Source organism: Oryx dammah, unplaced genomic scaffold (genome assembly GCF_014754425.2).
Source record: "Oryx dammah isolate SB20612 unplaced genomic scaffold, SCBI_Odam_1.1 HiC_scaffold_2, whole genome shotgun sequence".
NCBI lineage: Eukaryota > Metazoa > Chordata > Mammalia > Artiodactyla > Bovidae > Oryx > Oryx dammah.
This window is the reverse complement of record NW_024070186.1, coordinates 77,138,995-77,157,678: the sequence shown is the minus strand read 5'-3', so window position 1 is coordinate 77,157,678 and position 18,684 is coordinate 77,138,995. Positions and strand designations below refer to the sequence as shown.

Sequence of the window (18,684 nt, the reverse complement as noted above, 5' to 3'; positions counted from 1 at the left end):
TATGCCCTACACAGAGGGTACTCACTGAGCTGGAATGGTACCACCAACCAGTGCAGACCCAGATTACGTCAAGAATTTAAACAATTGCACCAAATTCCTGGCCAGCCTTGAAGGTTTGGTCAGCCTCATTCCCAATCTTTCCCCTCACAGATTCACAAGGCCCAGGTGTAACTAATTCTTAATAATACAATTAAAATTTTGGAAACTGAGCCGGGTTTCATATTTAAATGTTGACTTTCACCACACAGGAAAGGTTGGCCAAATGCAAAAGTGACTGGGAGATTTTGGCAAAGAGATGAGTTGGATTTTTCCATTTTTAGAGACACTGCTTGGGCTCACACACCGGTAATACTCCAGCGTCAGGGGTTCCCAGGGGCCAAAGAGTAGACAAAACATGAACTCAAAACTCAACATGCTTGTAGGGAATCATTAGTAGTCTCAAACAAACAAAAAAAGACATAGAGGCAGAGTTGAAATATTTCCTCTTTGAAAATGCAATAACACCTACCTCTAAGGGGCATTGTGGAGATGAAATTAGAATATATACAGAAAGAGAACAAACTTATAGTTGCCAGGGGGAAAGAATGGGGGGAAGAGACAGTTAAGGAGTTTGGGATCTACATATGCCTGTGTGCATGTTCAGTCATGTCCAAGTCTTTACAACCTTAAGGACTATAGCCTGCCAGGGTCCTCTCTCCATGGAATTTTCCAAGCAAGAATACTGGAGTAGGTTGCCATTTCCTCTTCCAAGGGATCTTCCCGACTCAAGAGTTGAACCCATATTTCCCTTGGCAGGTGGGTTCTTTACCACAGAGCCACCTGGGAAACCCCCTGCAATCTACATGTACACACTGCTATATTTTAAATGGATAACCAACAAGTTTCTGCAGTATAGTACAGGGAACTCTGCTCAATGTTATGTGGCAGCCTGGATGGGACAGGAGTTTGGGGAAGAATGGATACATGTATCTGTATGGCTGAGCCCCTTTGCTATCCACCTGAAACTATCACAACCTTTTTAATCAGCTATGCATGTGTGCTCAGTTGCTAAGTCATGTCCAACTCTGCGACCCCATGTACTGCAGCCTGCCAGGCTCACCTGAACTCCAATATAAATTAAAAAAAAAAAATTTTTTTTTTTTTTAAAGAAAAGCCTAGCGTGGGGCCTGCTTAGAAATGGGAACATTGAATATATTTAGTTGCTTACACTACATGAGAAAGGGCACTGGTCTGAGGAGACAAGATTGGGTTTTGCCTCTTACTGTACATCTCACTAGCCCAGCTGGTGCCTTCCCGTCCTGACTCCCAATTTCCTCATCTTTCTAACTGGGATAATAATCACGTTATACTTCACAGGGTCACAAGGACAAGCATGTTAAAGACTGACTGAGAAAGTTCTTTGCAAACTAGACAGCTTTCTAGGCAAAATAATGCATCATTAGGTGATACCTAATCTCTGTGCCTTTGTTTCAGCTCTCCTCTCTGTCTGAAATGCCCCCCTTCCCCACACTCCTTCTTCTGAACCTGGCTGTTGAAGTCCTCTCATTCATAAGGCAGGAGAGCATGAGGCCTCCATCGCTAGTATGCAAATCCCTATCTCTGCTGTGTGTTAGCTATTTGACCATAGGGAAGTTACTTTCTGGGCTTCAGTTTCCTGTCTCTAAAGTGACGATAATAGCACCACCCAATTATGTAAGATCATTGTGAGGACTGAAGGCTTCCCTGGCAGTCTAGTGTTAAGATTTCACCTTCCAATGCAGGAGGTGTGGGTTTGATCCCTGGTCAAGGAGCCAAGATCTTGTATGACTCATGGCCAAAAAATCAAAACATAAACAACAGAAGTTTTATAACAAATCCAATAAAGACTTTTTAAAAATGGTCTACATTAACAAATCTTAAAAAAAAAAAAAAAAGATTGCTGTGAGGATTAAATACACTCACAAATGTAAAGTATTTTCACGAGTATGTGCTAAGTCCCACATATGTGTTAACTCTTACTATTTCAGAGATTTATTATTTTGATATTTATTTCAAGGATATGTTCATTATTTTACATTACTTTATACTATGTTCAAACTCCATCCTTCCAAGAAACATTTTTAGATCTCTCAGTTTGAAACAATCATGCTCCCATATATTTAACCAAGGACACTGGTTGTAGCTCAGAGATGGCCCTCCACATTGCTAATGTCCAGTACATCTCTCTCCTGCACTGGCCTAATAGACCTGAGTGACAGAGGCTTTTCAACTCTGGATACACGGTTGATGCACAATATTCATCTAATCGGATGGCAGATATACAAATGTGTACAGATGAATAAGCCTAAATATACTGGACAAAAGCAAATCACAACTATGACATGATACCTATATTTAAAGACTGAACACGGTTAGAACCTTTAGCACCATACCTGACGTATAGCATGTGCTCTGTAAAGGTATTTCCTTGGAAGAATGGAAAGATAACTAAAGGTGCATTAAATCTGATGGAAGGTTTCAATTTATCAGGTTCCTCTGATTCAAAACATGTATTAGACGAGTAAGTTACTTATTGCAGGTGTGAGAGTGAGATTAAGATACATAACAAGAAAAGTAAAAGTGGCTCCTGACCTTCAGGGACTCACATTTGGGAAGAGGGATGGTCCAGTTCCTAAATAATTGCAGGGACCACAGGTGCAAAGCTGACTAGGACAGAGCTATCACAGGAACGTGGCTTTAGCAGCTTGGTACCCACTCTAAGGCATGGACCCTCTCAATAGCAAATTGCCAGATATGTTCCTTTGGGATGACTGTCTTTTTCGTAAGTAGGGAACCAGCAGAGACAGAGACATGACACCATGAGCCAGACCTATAGAATTATGTCTCACCCAATATCTCAGTCTACATCGTTTTGATGTCAGATGTTGACTGCTGCTGCTGCTGCTGTGAAGTCGCTTCAGTCGTGTCCGACTCTGTGCGACCCCATAGACGGCAGCCCACCAGGCTCCCCCGCCCCTGGGATTCTCCAGGCAAGAACACTGGAGTGGGTTGCCATTTCCTTCTCCAATGCATGAAAGTGAAAAGTGAAAGTGCAGTCGCTCAGTTGTGTTTGACTCTTCGAGACCCCATGGACTGCAGCCTACCAGGCTCCTCTGTCCATGGGATTTGCCAGACAAGAGTACAGGAGCGGGTTGCCATTGCCTTCTCTGCAGATGTTGACAGAACATTGTAAAATGAAAAAAGTGCTGCTCCAAAAATGAGACCCAGTCTCATTAATTCCATTTCCACCAATGGCTTCACTTTAGTTCCCAATTTTGCTACCAATTGAGAAATGAGTTTGGACTGGAGTATTTCTAAGACATGTTCCACCTTTACTATTTTTTATTCTATTCTTCAACACCTGGTCTGATATGAAAACCAATCTTTTCTCCTAGCTTCAAATTCTAGCTCTATTTTGATGGATCCCAAATTGAGACATCTCTTTTGAGATCAGGTCTTAAATATCCAACTGCTTACTTTGACATCTACTCCAGAGACATCTGAAATATACCACATTCGAAACAGAGTTCTTGATTCCCAGCAATTATCTCCCAGCAAGCTCCCCCTTCACAGTATTTTTAACTCAGTAAATAGAAACTTATCCACCCAATTACTTAAATCAGAACCTTGGGATTCATTCTTGATACCCTTCTCTGCTTTACCACCCACTCCTACTCTACCCAATCTTTCTTTCAATCTTGTCAAATCTACCCTCCAAGTATGTGTCAAACCTTCCCATACCCACCTACACTGCCACTTCTACAGTCCCAGCTACCTTCATCTCTCTTTGGGACTCTGACCATAGCCTCTTCAAGAATCTCCTTGTGCTTCTTTCTAATTCACCTTCCACACACGAGCTGGGTTGCTTTTCTTAAAATACAAGTCATATCATGGCATCACCCTGCCTGAAAATATTAAATAACTTCTCAGTTCAGTTCAGTTCAGTTCAGTTGCTCAGTCGTGTCTGACTCTTTGCGACCCCATGAATCACAGCACACCAGGCCTCCCTGTCCATCACCAACTCCCGGAGTTCACTCAGACTCACGTCCATCGAGTCCGTGATGCCATCCAGCCATCTCATCCTCTGTCGTCCCCTTCTCCTCCTGCCCCCAATCCCTCCCAGCATCAGAGTCTTTTCCAATGAGTCAACTCTTCTCATGAGGTGGCCAAAGTACTGGAGTTTCAGCTTTAGCATCATTCCTTCCAAAGAAATCCCAGGGTTGATCTCCTTCAGAATGGACTGGTTGGATCTCCTTGCAGTCCAAGGGACTCTCATGAGTCTTCTCCAACACCACAGTTCAAACGCATCCATTCTTCGGCGCTCAGCCTTCTTCACAGTCCAACTCTCACATCCATACATGACCACAGGAAAAACCATAGCCTTGACTAGATGGACCTTAGTCGGCAAAGTCATGTCTCTGCTTTTGAATATGCTATCTAGCTTGGTCATAACTTTTCTTCCAAGGAGTAAGTGTCTTTTAATTTCATGGCTGCAATCACCATCTGCAGTGATTTTGGAGCCCAAAAAAATAAAGTGTGACACTGTCTCCACTGTTTCCCCATCTATTTCCCATGAAGTGATGGGACCGGATGCCATGATCTTAGTTTTCTGAATGTTGAGCTTTAGGCCAACTTTTTCGCTCTCCTCTTTCCCACACTTAATCTCTAAATTTCTGACCATCATCTACAAAGACCTACATAGTGCAGCTCCTGATTCTCCCTCCAAACCCATCTTTGCCACTCTCTCTGTGCCATGCCGGCCGCTTTCAGCTCTCCGAATGTACCATGGTTCTACTCCCTTTAGGACTGCTGATCTCTGTTCCCTCTTCCCAGTATACTTGCCTCCTCATTCTTGACCTGGCTAACATATCCTCTTTTTTCAGATCTCAGCTTAAAGTTGACCTTATAGAGAGGCCTGTACATTAGGTAAGTTCCCTCCTTCTCCCATGCCAGAGCACCTTACCTATGCCTGTATTTCAGCTATCATAATTTATAATGTATATTCACCTGTGGATTTACTTGTATAATGATTGTCTCCTTGACTAGACTACAAGCTTCTGTTACGGCAGGTCTGCAGTTGTTCTTTGTGTGTGCAAACTGTAGCCTAGTACTTAGCATAGGTGCTCACTTCATTACTTTTGTAGCTGTAAATTGATAAGACCTGAAAATATCAACACATATTTATTCCATGCTGAAAAAAGTCCAACCAAATGAATAATAAAATAAGGGAATACAGTTGAATATTTTCTGTTTCTCCATCTTCTCAGTTTCTAGTTCCTAGAATCTTACAGCACTCCTTCATTTTCTTCTGAACCTTCCCAGCTTTCAATGTTGAAAAGGGAAGTATCTTTATGTTACTTTGCTTTCTCCCAGGCCCATCCCCCTCCCCCACCCCCCACCCCCACACACATATTTAGCTTTGTGCAGGAATGCAACTTCACAGGTACGCTTGGGTTAGAGGTGTCAGGAATGGGAAGGGTAGAAAGGGAAAAAAAGGAACCATATGGGGGAGGTGGCTGCCCTTGCACAGCTTGGACATTGTCCCAGCGCTCCCATGTTGGAGGTTTTGGGTTTTTTTTTAATGCCATATACATCCAGTATTGTCTTCTTCCCACCTCTAGGAATCCAAAAATAAGTTAGCTGTTCATCATGGGTTTGGTGCTGGCAAAACTGGCAAACATGGGCAGATGACGTCTCAGTTCTAGGAACTTTCTCTTGCCACATGTCCTGGCCCTTTTGAAGATTTGTCATTTTATTTCCCCTGAGTCCACCTGGTATTTCGTTCCTTTTAGATACCTATTGTTGTAGATTATAAGAAGTAGGATCTAGACTTTTGAGTAGATTTTTTTTTTTAATTCTAACAAAGGTCTGTTGCTTCATCTTACACATTGCCTTGTTTTGTTACTGGAGTGAAGCCCTTACCTTCTCTCCAGCACCCCTGTTCTTGTTTTGTTTCCTCCTCCTTATCAAGACCAGCTTATTCCTAACTCTTTTTTGTATTCACTGTCACATCCATGAAATCTGTCCTACATTTGTTGTGGAGGCAGAAGGGATAGAGAGATGCATGGATTCTCTTACAGGACAAAGCTGGTCCAAGATTCTCTCTGTCATTTGCGTTGGGCCTTTGGTACAAAGTTATCCTACCTCCCTGTTTTAGTAACTCACCCATCAACTCAAGAACTTAACTTGTTGCTCCTAGAAAACAGCCCTGATGGATCTGTGCTTTGTTAATACCTTTTTCCAAGACTAAAGTTAGCTCAAAACAAAAGACTTATTCCATTTGGGTGCAAGGGAGGGGTAGGGAGGGGCCAAGGTAGAAAGAGGAGGAAGAGGAAGAAGGTACCGAAAAGGAGGATCTAATACTGGATTTCAGTTCCCATTACTGGGAAATGGGTCATTTCCAATTCTGCATTTCAAGAACATAAAGACTTTCTGATGATCTTTTTTATTCTCTTTGGATGAGTATGAATCCTCTGCAGTAATTTATGTCTTCCTGTACTGAAAGAGTTAAATTATTTCAGGAAGTGAAATAACCATATTTAAGGATGGTTAAAAGTCAAGGCAGGACACTGCAAACACATTATTCCCCAGATATAATCTGAATCACAAAATCGGTTATGGAATAACCTGATGGCTTCACTCCACTGTGATGATTCACTCGTTAGCTTGTCCATTCACTCAACAGTCAACAACTACTTTGAATTATGCATTATAATTTCCAAAGTACTTTCCCCTCCATGGTACTTGACTCTCACAGGAATCCTGTGATGTCGTCCCTGAACAGAAATTACCATTTTAGAGAACAAGAAACTGAGACTCAAAGAAGTTAGTCAGTTGTGGAACTTTAACTGGAACCCAGATCATCAGATTTCACATCAAATTCTCTTTCAGTTCTACCTACTTGAATTCAATCAACATTTCCTAAGTGAGTACCATGTGTTGGACATAAGTACAATTCAACAAAAATGAGGTATTCTTGTCTTTGAGGAGCTTCTAGCCTATCAAAGGCAATGATCAAGCCCTGGGTGTGGAGTGGAGGTAAGTGTCTGGGTCCTTGGAGAATGCTAAGAGTCTGGGGTGGAGGACTGTTATAGGAGACAAGACCGGGAAGCAATTTGAGGGCCTACAGTGCTTGGTTGATTTACCATCACCATCGTCAAGTCCTCTCAATATATTTCCGAATTCTGACCTTTATTACTGGCATTATTAACCTTTTTCTGTCCCATTTTCTTTTGAGCATTCTGCCAGCATTTCAGTGCCAGTGCCACCAAAGGGTGAGCTGCAAGCTGCCACTTCATGCGCCTTCCAACTAATTGAAGATTGTTGAAATTGTATCAGGAATTCTTAGGCCGTCTTTATAACCAACTCGTCCTTGCCTGGCCATAGAAAGGAAATGGTTATGATTCCTGGCACATGGGTCCAACGATCAGGCAGGCTGGGCCTTGGCAACTAGTGTACTATGCAAAATGGTCTGGGTGCAGGATTGGTACCTGGTTTTATCACTTGTTAGTGTATTACCCAAAGGTCCAGGATGCCCAGAGGATTGGGGTAAACTTGGATTTAGTTGAGAAGGCATCAGGATCTATTAGGTGTTTAGATCCTGTTAGATATGGTATTGGGTTCTGGATTCCAGGCTGTGGACTTTACTTGAGGCTGTGTGCTTTGGAATAGCATGAAGCTGTGTTCGTCATAGAACCTGTCAGGCAGGCAAAGATGTAAAAATCACAGTCTAGGCAAAGCTCTGGCCTGTAGGCTGAGCTGACCAGGTGTTGGGGGTGGTAAAGCTGCATGTGCTTCAGGCTCTTGTGGATTTCTCTGCTTTGGGTATCGGGTGCATTGCATAGTGTATCCACCATTGCTGGATGGTACATTGAGGCAGCTGAGTTATATTCTGTTCTCATTAATATTGAATGAAAAACTCAGAGGCTGAAGCTGCCCAAGGAGGCAGTCAGTGCCTGGCACTGGTTTGGAGTGGGAGGTAGACACAGCATCTGAGAAGAAGCCAGAGGGTTTTATTTGGCTCAGAATCAGGATACTGGGGCCTGGCCTGGCAAGGGGACTATCTTTTGCATGACCTAGGGCAGCTTTTGCACCATTCTTGGCCTTTGCTTTCTCAGTAGACTATGGGTCCCCTAGAGCCAAAGTCCCCTGTTGTATTCATATTTATTTTCCCAGTATACTGTGAAAATAGTGTCTATCCCACAAAAGGCTCCCAATGAACTGTGTGTTGTGTGAATGAGTGAATGAATGAGCTTGAGTATGAGGAATTAGATCAGTGGTCTAAGAGAAGAGGGCTTAACAGAACCATGGTTCTTACCTCACCTCCTAGATCCTGCCATCTCCCCTCCATGCCCTTTTCTGAGAACCAGAGATTCAAACGATGGTAACCGCCCACCCCCTAGAAGTTCCTAACAACCCTGTGATTCTCTGAAGGGAAAAAAAAATTGATAGTTTGTTTTTAAATTGTTTTCCTTAGAATTCACTAGTCAAACAGGTTATAAGAATTAAAAACAAATCTCCTATAGTCCCAGAAGGATCTCAAAGAAGGTCTCTTTACCAGGAGGTCTCCTGGGTGGCCTCATAGAGACAGTAAAGCAACCGGGAAACCCTTTGACATTTGCAAATGCTGTGAAACACCAACAAACCAGATAAGCACACCAAGACCCAGGGGGCGGAGATAGATCAAAGATTTACAGGATCCATTCAACCTCTTTATGGTCAATGTGCTCAGAAAAGTTTTGTTGGTGTGGAGACAAGTGTCTCCCAGAGTAAAAGGTCTTCTCCAGGACTGAGTGGGCAGTTCTCACTTTTGCTCTAGGCCTCAAAGATGTGGGAGGCTTCAACTTTAGATCAAACATTCAAAACTGTGAATTACAGGGTTAACTGCTTGCATTTAAAAGACTTCACTCAGGGCTTTTCATGGTCTTGAGTATGTGCTTATGAGATAGATAGCTATCAAACTGATATATAAACATTATACAATTTGGAAGACAAAAAATAAAGGAGAAAAAAGTATCCGTGATCCTACCTTCTTAAGAGAGAAGCAATGTAAATAGTTTTTTTGTTTTGGGCTTTTTTTTTTTTTTTTTTGGTAATTGTGTACTTTTATTTATATCTAGTTTATTTTTTATGTATAGTATTTTTAAACAGAGTTATAAATACACTGGGCTTTCCGGGTGGTACTAGTGGTAAAGAAACTGCCTGCCAATGTAGAATACATAAGAGACTCAGATTCTACCTCTGGGTCAGAAAGATCCCCTTGGGGAGGGCATGGCAATCCACTCTTGCCTGGAGAATCCCATGGATAGAGGAGCCTGGAGAGTTACAGTCCACAGAGTCACAAAGAGTCGGACATGACCGAAGTGACTTAGCATGCATCCACGCATAAATACACTACATATACAATTCTACCTCTTTTCACTTTATCTGTTACCACAAGTATTTTCCAATCCTGTTTTTTTAAAATTAGTTGCATTTATATTTAACCATTCTGTGTTCAATCCCTTTCCTCCAACCCATCATAATGGGACATGTAGATTGTTCACCCTTTTTGTTGCTAGATATAATGCTTGGATGCATATATTCATTCAAAGATTTTTTTTCCCCTTATATGTTGAATTGTGCCTTGAAGATAGATTCCTAGAAGTAGAATTACTGGGTCAAAGGGCATGACTACATTTATGATTCTTGAGACATGTGACCAAATAGATTGCTGAGAGTCATGCTACCCAAATTGGACTGTGATAGCATTTAGTCTCACCTCATTTCACCCAGAAGTATTTAAATATCAGCCTCCATCGTGAGTATAGGTGTTGGTCCAAGGATCTTATGACCATGTGGCAGAGAGGTTGATGCAAGTGGGAAAAGGTGAGAAAACAGGGAAAGAAGGAAGAGACGCTTAAAATGCAGTGCAGCATTGGAATTGGACACCACTGGTAACTGACAGTTAGAAATAAATGCGGCATTTCTGAAATAAGGTATTAATATACTAATGCAATAGTAGTCCTCAGTTTACTAAAGAGAATACTGCAGCAAAAAACCTTTATTCAGGGTAGGTTGGTTGATAGGAATCAATTCTACCACTAATTTGTGGGGTGGTCTTGGCAAACCATTTCTCTCTCTGGATTTTTCTAGTTTAGGTAAGGGGGTCATAGTCAGAATGAAGACAAACTCAAGAGTTATGGGGTCCAGCCAGCATTCTTCTCTAGACCCAGAGTTAACCTATGATGAGATGCACAGATCTTCTGGAGTTGTACAATGAGATACCAGACATTCTGGAAGGTCCTGGAGCTCCCCCAACCTCAGTGGTGAATCCCTAAGTATTGTGTGTCCTCTATGGACTGAAGGCTAGATCTTTCAGGACCTTGTTTCCATGGAGGGTTTTCTGAAAGAAATGTAAAGTAGATTAAGGAGGTGGCTTGAGTCATCCACCACCATGACAACACTTGGTCTTTGGTGCTTCTCTGGTGTTCTGACAGCTCTGTGTCCAGATGGTGGCATACAGAAATTAGCTAAATTGCTTTCAATTTAGTAAACTGAAGAATACATGCAGGTTCCCTCATTTTCCTGACTCTATTTGGGGGGCATGACTGAGTGAAAAGAAAATCTCCTAGATTTCAAGAGACCTAGCTCATTTTTGGAAGTTTCTCATATTGAAGGAAAAAAAAAAAAAAAAGATATGACTCCTAAATATTTTTTACCACTCCAGTACTCTTGCTTGGCAAATCCCATGGACAGAGGAGCCTGGTGGGCTGCAGTCCATGGGGTCGATAAGAGTCGGACACGACTGAGCGACTTCACTTTCACTTTTCACTTTCATGCATTGGAGAAGGAAATGGCAACCCACTCCAGTGTTCTTGCCTGGAAAATCCCAGGGACGAGGGAACCTGGTGGGCTGTCGTCTCTGGGGTTGCACAGAGTCAGACACGACTGAAGCGACTTAGCAGCAGCAGCAGCAGCAGCAGCTCATGTTCGGAAGTTTCTCATATTGAAGGGAAAAAAAAGATATGCCTCTAAATATTTTTTAAACAGAAATATTGAAAAGATAGAACAACCCTGTAACCATTTTCTCGTTATCATTAACATTTTATATTACAATGGAACATTTGTAACAACTAATGAAACAACACTGATAAAATATTATTAACTAAATTCTGTCAATTATTCAGATTTGTCTGGGCTTATCTCTTTCTGTGACCCCACCAAGGACTCTACATTATATTGTCATATTGTGTGAGGTTACTCTTGGCTGTAGCAATTTCTCAGACTTCCCTCGAGAGTTTTGGGGAATACTGGTGATGTCTTTTGTAGGATGCCCTTCTGTAGAAATCTGCCTGATACCTTTCTCATAAATAGTCTGGGGTATGGGAGAAAGATCACAGAGTGAAAAAGCCATGTTCACAATCCTCATATCAAAGGTACACATAGTCAACACGGTTTATAATTGCTGATGTTGCTCTTGATGAAGTGGCTGGAGTAGTGTTTGCTCGATTTCTCCATGTAACATTATTCCCTCCCCCGTCCCTTCCTAAACTGTACTCTTTGGAAGGAAGTCATTACCCATAGCTCACACTTGAGGAGTGAGAAGTTATATACCTATTCCCATCCTTGACAGCAGTGTATCTACACAAATTCTTTGGAATTCTTCTACAAAAGAAATTTGTCTCTTTTCTCCCATTTGTTAATTTATTTAGTAATTTAGATCACTGTAGATTCATGGATATTTCTTTTATACTTCGGGTTGTGACCCAATACTATTCGATTTCTTTTTCTTGCTCCAAATTTTCCAGCTTTGGCCACTGGGAGTTCTTCAGGTGGCTCCAGTCTCTTTGAAATACTCTATGGATGCAGTTTTTGTTTGTTTTTCAGCAATTCCTTATTTACAGTGCTATATAATGTTCCATTCTAATTTCGTATATACTTCTTGCCCCACTCCTAGCCTAGAACCAGCCATTTATCCAAGGCTGGTTCAAGAAATCAAGAACTGGCACCAGGTGGGCTCTTGGCTATTGTAGCATCATTTTTTCTAGGCCAAAAATATATTAAATTTTACATTTTTAACACCAACGTACACACAATTACAATGCAATCGCACTACTCATGAGATAATTATAGGTTTATTAACAGTGATAAGTCACGGTACCATAGGAAACTGTGAGGAATCCTATACGGCGTCCTACACTGGGACGCACAGGCAGGACTTGTGAATGGCAGTCTGCTCCTTTCCATACTGTCATTGTACTGTTAAGACTGATGTAGAATCTCAGTGGAGATCATCTCAGGAGTCCAAAAGTGGGGACTTCTCTGAAGGTCACAGAAAGTGTAAGGCCACAGAAAATGGCTCTTTGGCAGGTCTGCCCACCCCATATCCTCTCCTCATGATATGGAAAAACACAGTGGATTTAGAACCAGGACATCAAAGTTCTGGATCTGACTCAGCCTGATCCAGTGTGTGTGGCAAATACGTTCTGTGTGGGCCTCAGTTTCCAATGATACAAAATCAGTTGTGTGGGATCAGACAATTGCTGAGGACAGAGGGATTCCCTGGTAGCTCAGCTGGTAAAGAATCCACCTGCAATGCAGGAGACCCTGGTTCAATTCCTGCGTCGGGAAGATCCACTGGAGAAGGGATAGGCTATGCATTCCAGTATTCTTGGGCTTCCCTGATGGCTCAGCTGGTGAAGAATCTGCCTGGAATGCAGGAGACCTGGGCTCAATCCCTGGGTTGGGAAGATCCCCTGGAGAAGGGAAAGGCTACCCACTCCAGTATTCTGGCCTGCAGAATTCCATAGACTATATAATCCATAGGGTCGCAAAGAGTCTAGACACCACTGAGTGACTCACTTTCACTTCCCAGTGCTAGCCTATTATAACTCTCAATAGTTTTTCATTGAGAGAATGTAACTGGCTCCATCTCTCCTTAACAGGCATCAATATTCCAGAAGGTTTAAATGGAGGGATGGTGGTGGTGGGGAGGTCGCTGTTAATAAATAGGAGTTACTTTTAAAATTATTTCCTGAAGATACCAAGGTCCGTTAAAGGTCTTTTGCTTAAGACAATCAGACCTTTCTTTTTAAAGAATGGAGATCATAGAAGTATAGGAAATATTGGTAGAAAGGATCTCTATCATTGCCTTTAAGTTTGTTTTGGTAGAGGAAGGCTTTTTTTTTTTTGGTAAGGTCAAACTCCTCATCTGTTATTTCCTCTGACTTCAAATAATTACTTTTAATGCAGTGATGGCTAAGCTACCTCTCAGTTTCTTACCAGGAATTTCTATCTAGGTTTTTTTTTTTTTTTCCTTCTCCTTCTGTATGAATATTATGACATATTTTTTACATCCACATGGGACCCAGTGGCTTAGAGTGTACATGGGTTACAAGTGTCAGCTCCTTCCTGTCACTGACTAGGACCGATTCCAAAAACAAACAGAAGTGGTGGGGCGGGACAGAACTGTGGTGCAGAAAAGACACTTGGGAACTGTCACATCTGATTAGGAATGCAGGAGATCAAAGGTACAAGGTCTTAGAACTGGCACTTCCAGCTCTTAACATTTGAAATCTTCAATTGGCTTTTGGACCTATTCAGCATAATCTCAGACTTTGGTCTACAATTGGTTAAAAATTGATAGAGGTGAGGATTCTGGGACTGCCTTCTTTACTTAGAAGTTTACATTTTAACTCTTTCTCCACCTCAGGGACACATATATACTCAGCTTCTTTCCATTCCCCTCTCCATCTTAAAGTTACAGATATATATATATATATATTTAGACATAAAGGTATCAAATTTAGAACTGATAGACATCCTGCAGACACTGGGGTTATACCTTCACACAGTTAAGGAGGCTGAGTCCTGACAAGTGGTTTTGTTCCACATCAGATAAGGAGTTCCTGGCAGAACTGTAATTAGAAACCAAGGTCTTCTGGCAGCAAATCCAGTTTTGTTTTGTTTCTTCTCCTACCTCACACTGTGCCGCCGCAGAGTTACACAGCTTTTTGTGTGTGTCTCTGTATGTACATGTGTTACATAGATGTTGACATGGAGGAAACATGCATCGGGCATCTGTGGTCTGACCTCAGGGAACAGTTTAATGACTCGGATTTCAGGCAGCTCAAAGGGTTCTGCGGGTGGAGGCTGAAATAAACAAGAAAAGCCACTGTGGAGATGTGAATGGAAAAGTACCGAGTACTCCCTCCCTCCCCCTCTGCACATTCTTCTGCTCTCCAGCTCTCCCTGCCATCAAGCCGGCTTCAAATAGGCTTTGGCATGGTCAGGTGTGCAGAGGGCGGTGTGGAGAAGAAAGAAAGAAAAAAAAAAAAAAAAAAACCAGGCAGGCACAACACGCAAATCAAGTTTCTCCACTTCTAGCCTTAGGTAGTAAAGACAGCTAAGTACTGCAGCCGGCAGCCAATGGCAGGGTGGGCCAGCCACCCTGAGTTTACAAACACTCCAGTGCCTTCCTCCCTCCAACCCCCTCCTGGTCCAGCTGTTGCTTTCCCTCATGCTAAGGTTTCAAAGGAAGTGAAAACCCTGTTATTCAAAACAGTGATTGAATGCAATAAACAAATGATTATGCACCCCCAATCACTTCTCTATTTTAAGCTCCCAATATTTATTTCCATTTTAAATTAGTGAGAAAAGTATGGAAAAAATCAGTGTTTTGGGGGTAAACTCTGAGCTAGGCTGAAAAGGTTTCTAAAGGAAAAAAAAAAGTCTCAGAATAATACAGGCTGAAAGCAGGCAGCATATGGATCAAAATTAAACGTTGACACTTCTTTTTCTGAAGGTAGTGACTGGAAATCATCTTTTTAAAAAAATGTCTCAAAACTTTCTGCTCAATTTTTCTAAGTCATACCAAGAAAATGCTTTTTTCTCTCCAAGGAAATATAAGGGGCTTGTTTACAATAGCTCTAAATGAAGGATTTGAAATAAAATGAATGGGTACATAAAATCTCCCATACCTATCAAAAGTAGTTGTTGAGTACCACAGTATAGGTGACAGGCACCACCGAGTCCAAACGACTGTCAAAACTCAATACTCATTATGACTTGGAGTTTGTTCTGAAAACCAGTTTACAATTCACACAGAGCCCAAAGCAGCCTTGCTTTCCTCAATTCTGTCAGAAAACGAGACACCCACCTCAAAGCCCAGGTAGTCAGATCTCCCCGATTCTCTAACACAGGACCATAGAACCACAAAGACCTGTTTTCAGTTGTGTCTTGGGGTCCCGCATGCCTCCAGTGATGGTCCTCCTGTCCTCTTGAAAGAAGGAAGCCTCGAGGAGTTGATTGATCTGCAAAGTTCCTTCCAGTCCTAAAATCTATAATTCTCTTATGTAACAGTTTCAAGATCTACCAAGGTGCCAGAAGTTCCTGACAGGTGAAACCAATTTCCTCTTGGGAGTCCCCTTAGAAAGAGGACAAGACAGTGTTTACTCCAAGGATAGCTCCTTTTCAGCTGTGACTGTATTGTGGGGAAATTTGTGAGGGAACTGGATGCAAAATCTGTTCCTTTCCTTAAACAGATGTAATATTAAGACCAAGCTATTTTATTTTGCAACAAAGCTTATATTTATCCAGAACCTGTGATTAAGAACCTATTACCATGCCCAAACCACCAGGCAAATGGGCTGACTTGATCCTCTACTTTGAGTATTAATAGCCAGAAGCCATTAAATCATAGGACTGGTTTGATACATAACCCACCAAGTTCACAAGAATCACACATAAGACCCCAGACATGAAATATCTCTTCAGGTCTTCTTATGGATGATTTGAAAGAATTTGAATATATTCAAGTCAATCCTTTTTTAATCTTATCACTGCTGGGGTGAGGGAGGTTCACAGAGTGATGCCAACTGGTTACTAATGGGGAGAAATCAAGAAATGAGAGAAGGCAGGACATTATGGAAGAAATTCAATGGGTATAAAACATTTGATAAAGTTACTTTCCTAGTAATTGAAAAGAGATTGAGAGGTGGGTGCACAATTTTCCTCACCACTCATTTGGAAAAGAGAAGGGGACCTACAAAAATGTAAATCCTTACCTTTAAAATATTTTCAATAATTTTTTTTTTTTCTTTTAACATCTGTTCTGGTTAATTTCTTTCAGTTTGGGGGGGGGGTAGTATTAGAAATGTGAGACTCTGGCACTTGGCCCCAGAAAGGGTCTGAGAACCCTGGTGATGGGATTAATTATCTACAAACCAGGCCTAGTGGGGTCTTCCTTTACAGACTTCTCGCAGAGAATTAGAGGGCTGAGGAACTAGAAGGGTGAATTCATTCCCAGCCCCCACTCTGGTTGGTTCTACTGCTAAAGAGAGCAGATTTCCCTTTGCTCTGCAGCGCCCCCACGGGGCTAAGATTGGAGTGGCAAAGAGAACGCGGGAGGGACAAGCAGTGTGTTTAAAGTGGTGGTGGGGAGGACCCACTGAGGCTGGATGGCAAATTTGACAAGAAAAGGGACCCCACATCACAAAAGTTATCACACTGCAGAATCAGTAGCAGGGCAGAACCACACAATTCACATTCCAAACCACACAGATACACCTGAGAACATACTAATAAAAAACACAAAAATTATCACCCATAGAAATACACAAAGACGATCGCTTCAGCAAAATCGGGTGTCATTTAGAATCCGGTGGGATTCCTTTAAAACTTTTTCAAAATCAGGAGGAAGGGGACAATTTAAAAAACAGTCTGCCTTCTGGCAAAATGAATCTGCACTTAACAATAACGTGTGTCTTCGGGGGTAAAATGTTCATTTCCACAAGGGTGACAGGATTAGGCCTATGTATATTTTTCAAAAATCCTTCACAAGACAGGCTTTTCTGCAGAAGCTGCAGTAATCCATCTGTCAATAAGTATTAAAATATTCAGATTTCAAAGGGACAGACACACTTTAGGCATTTTTCCTAAGCTCCAGCCCTTGTGGAAAACAATCAACCCCTTTGGATCTCTCCTGGTTCTAAAAACTCCAACACGGCCTTTTCAAAAGGGGGGCTGCACTGACATTTTCAGCAACAGATCTGAACTTCTTACAGACTTCTGGGAAAGAGATCCCCAAATATCCCAGGAAATAGCCAGTAATCTCTCTGCTCACTTCTCCACTATAAACCCAAATTTGGAGAGGTAGATTATTTGGGGAGATATCTTTATTGGAAATTAACATGTACAGAAATTTTGTGGAACCTTTAAGAACTCCTCTGTAATTTAATGAGTCCGCCTGAAGGACTTTCATAGCCAAGGCTCAGAACAGCCTGACCTTTGAAAGCTGCTTCTGGTCCAAACATTTTGGGTTAATACTTGAGGAATCTGAAATATTATTTTCCCCTCACACCCTCTTTTAAGAGAGAGACATAAAAGAAACAAGAGTCTCCCTCATTCAGGGATGAGTAGGAGGGGAAAAAAACCCCAACCAACATTTAAATAGGGAAACTGGCAGTTCTGAATAAACAAACCAAGGCCCACAGTGAAATGATTCTGCACTGCATTTGCCTTTAAAAAGAAAGGAAGGAAGAAAGAAAGATTTCCCCCCTTTTCCTCCTCCTCCTAACTCAGCACTAAAACTAAGAGGACTGTGCTGCGTGAACCGCGTTGTAGTTTTGTAGCACAGTCTGTTCTAAATCCACGCAATATCTGTGATACTGGCACCGCAGGCCTTTAGAATTCCCTCCGGCTGGTCTCTTTAAACACAGACAGGAGAGATTTTTAACAACGACCTTGAAACGAGCTGGGAGGGAGCGGGGGGAACCAAGACCTAAAGAAAAAGCAGAACACAAACATGTATTTGGCTCACAGAATTTTGTAGAACACACGCGTACGCGTACACATACACACACGTTTCTTGCAGCAAGAATTTTCCTAAGAGTCAACAATAACAGAGTAAACCCACCACTTGCTGTCCTGGAAAGAAACAAACCAAAACAAATCCTTTGAACATGTCTTTCAAGCGCAGGAGAGCGTCCTCTCAGTAAAAGTCCAAGGGAAAAAGGAAAATTGAACACCCTTCCCCGCCCCCCTGAAAAAAGTGGGGGTCGGAATTGTTACACACAACAAAAAACTCAAGCCTCTTTCAACACTATCAGTATTAAAATAACACGTCTTCCTTAAATCGTTTGAGACATTTCATAGGGGTAAAACAAAACAAAATCCAACCGCTGCGGGATCCTACGATTTACATAACATCACAAAGTTGCAAAAGGCAAAAATCCGAAGCAAAAATACGAAAACCATCATAATACAACCACCCCAAATCCCAAACCACCACACCAAGGAAAAAAAAAAATCCCAAACTGTCCCAAATAAAAATAAAGCAAATGAACCCACCGAAAACTGCTTGGCAAATATTTTTCTCGTGGTGCCTAATATTCTAGCTGGAAAGAGCTGTGTTTATTGTTTTGTTTTTTTTTTTTCTCTTACTCGCCCCGCAACCTACTATATATAACAGACTTTTCCCAAAGGTTCGAACCTCTCGCCTCCTTTTGTGTTTTGAGCTCGGAGGAGCTGAGTTTATGGGGAAGAGAGGAGAAATGAGCCCCAGACCCCGGGGAGGCAAAGCGCACTCCCCCTCTTATGTCACCGAATAGCAAATTAGTTCTCAGAATTCCAGAGGCCGAGCTTTGCTACAGCGAAGACGCCGACGTCACAGAGGGGCGCCCACGT

At 42.0% G+C, this 18,684-nt stretch overlaps 1 long non-coding RNA gene across 1 annotated transcript; it reads right to left on the bottom strand.

Annotated features, from left to right (window-relative positions):
* Positions 1-12,115: 12,115 nt before the first annotated feature.
* On the bottom strand, positions 12,116-18,567 carry LOC120872553. Its single transcript, XR_005723272.1, has 3 exons — positions 18,349-18,567; positions 13,844-14,151; positions 12,116-12,708 (listed from the first exon to the last, which is right to left on the bottom strand). It is a non-coding gene; the product is annotated as an uncharacterized LOC120872553 (long non-coding RNA).
* Positions 18,568-18,684: the final 117 nt, after the last annotated feature.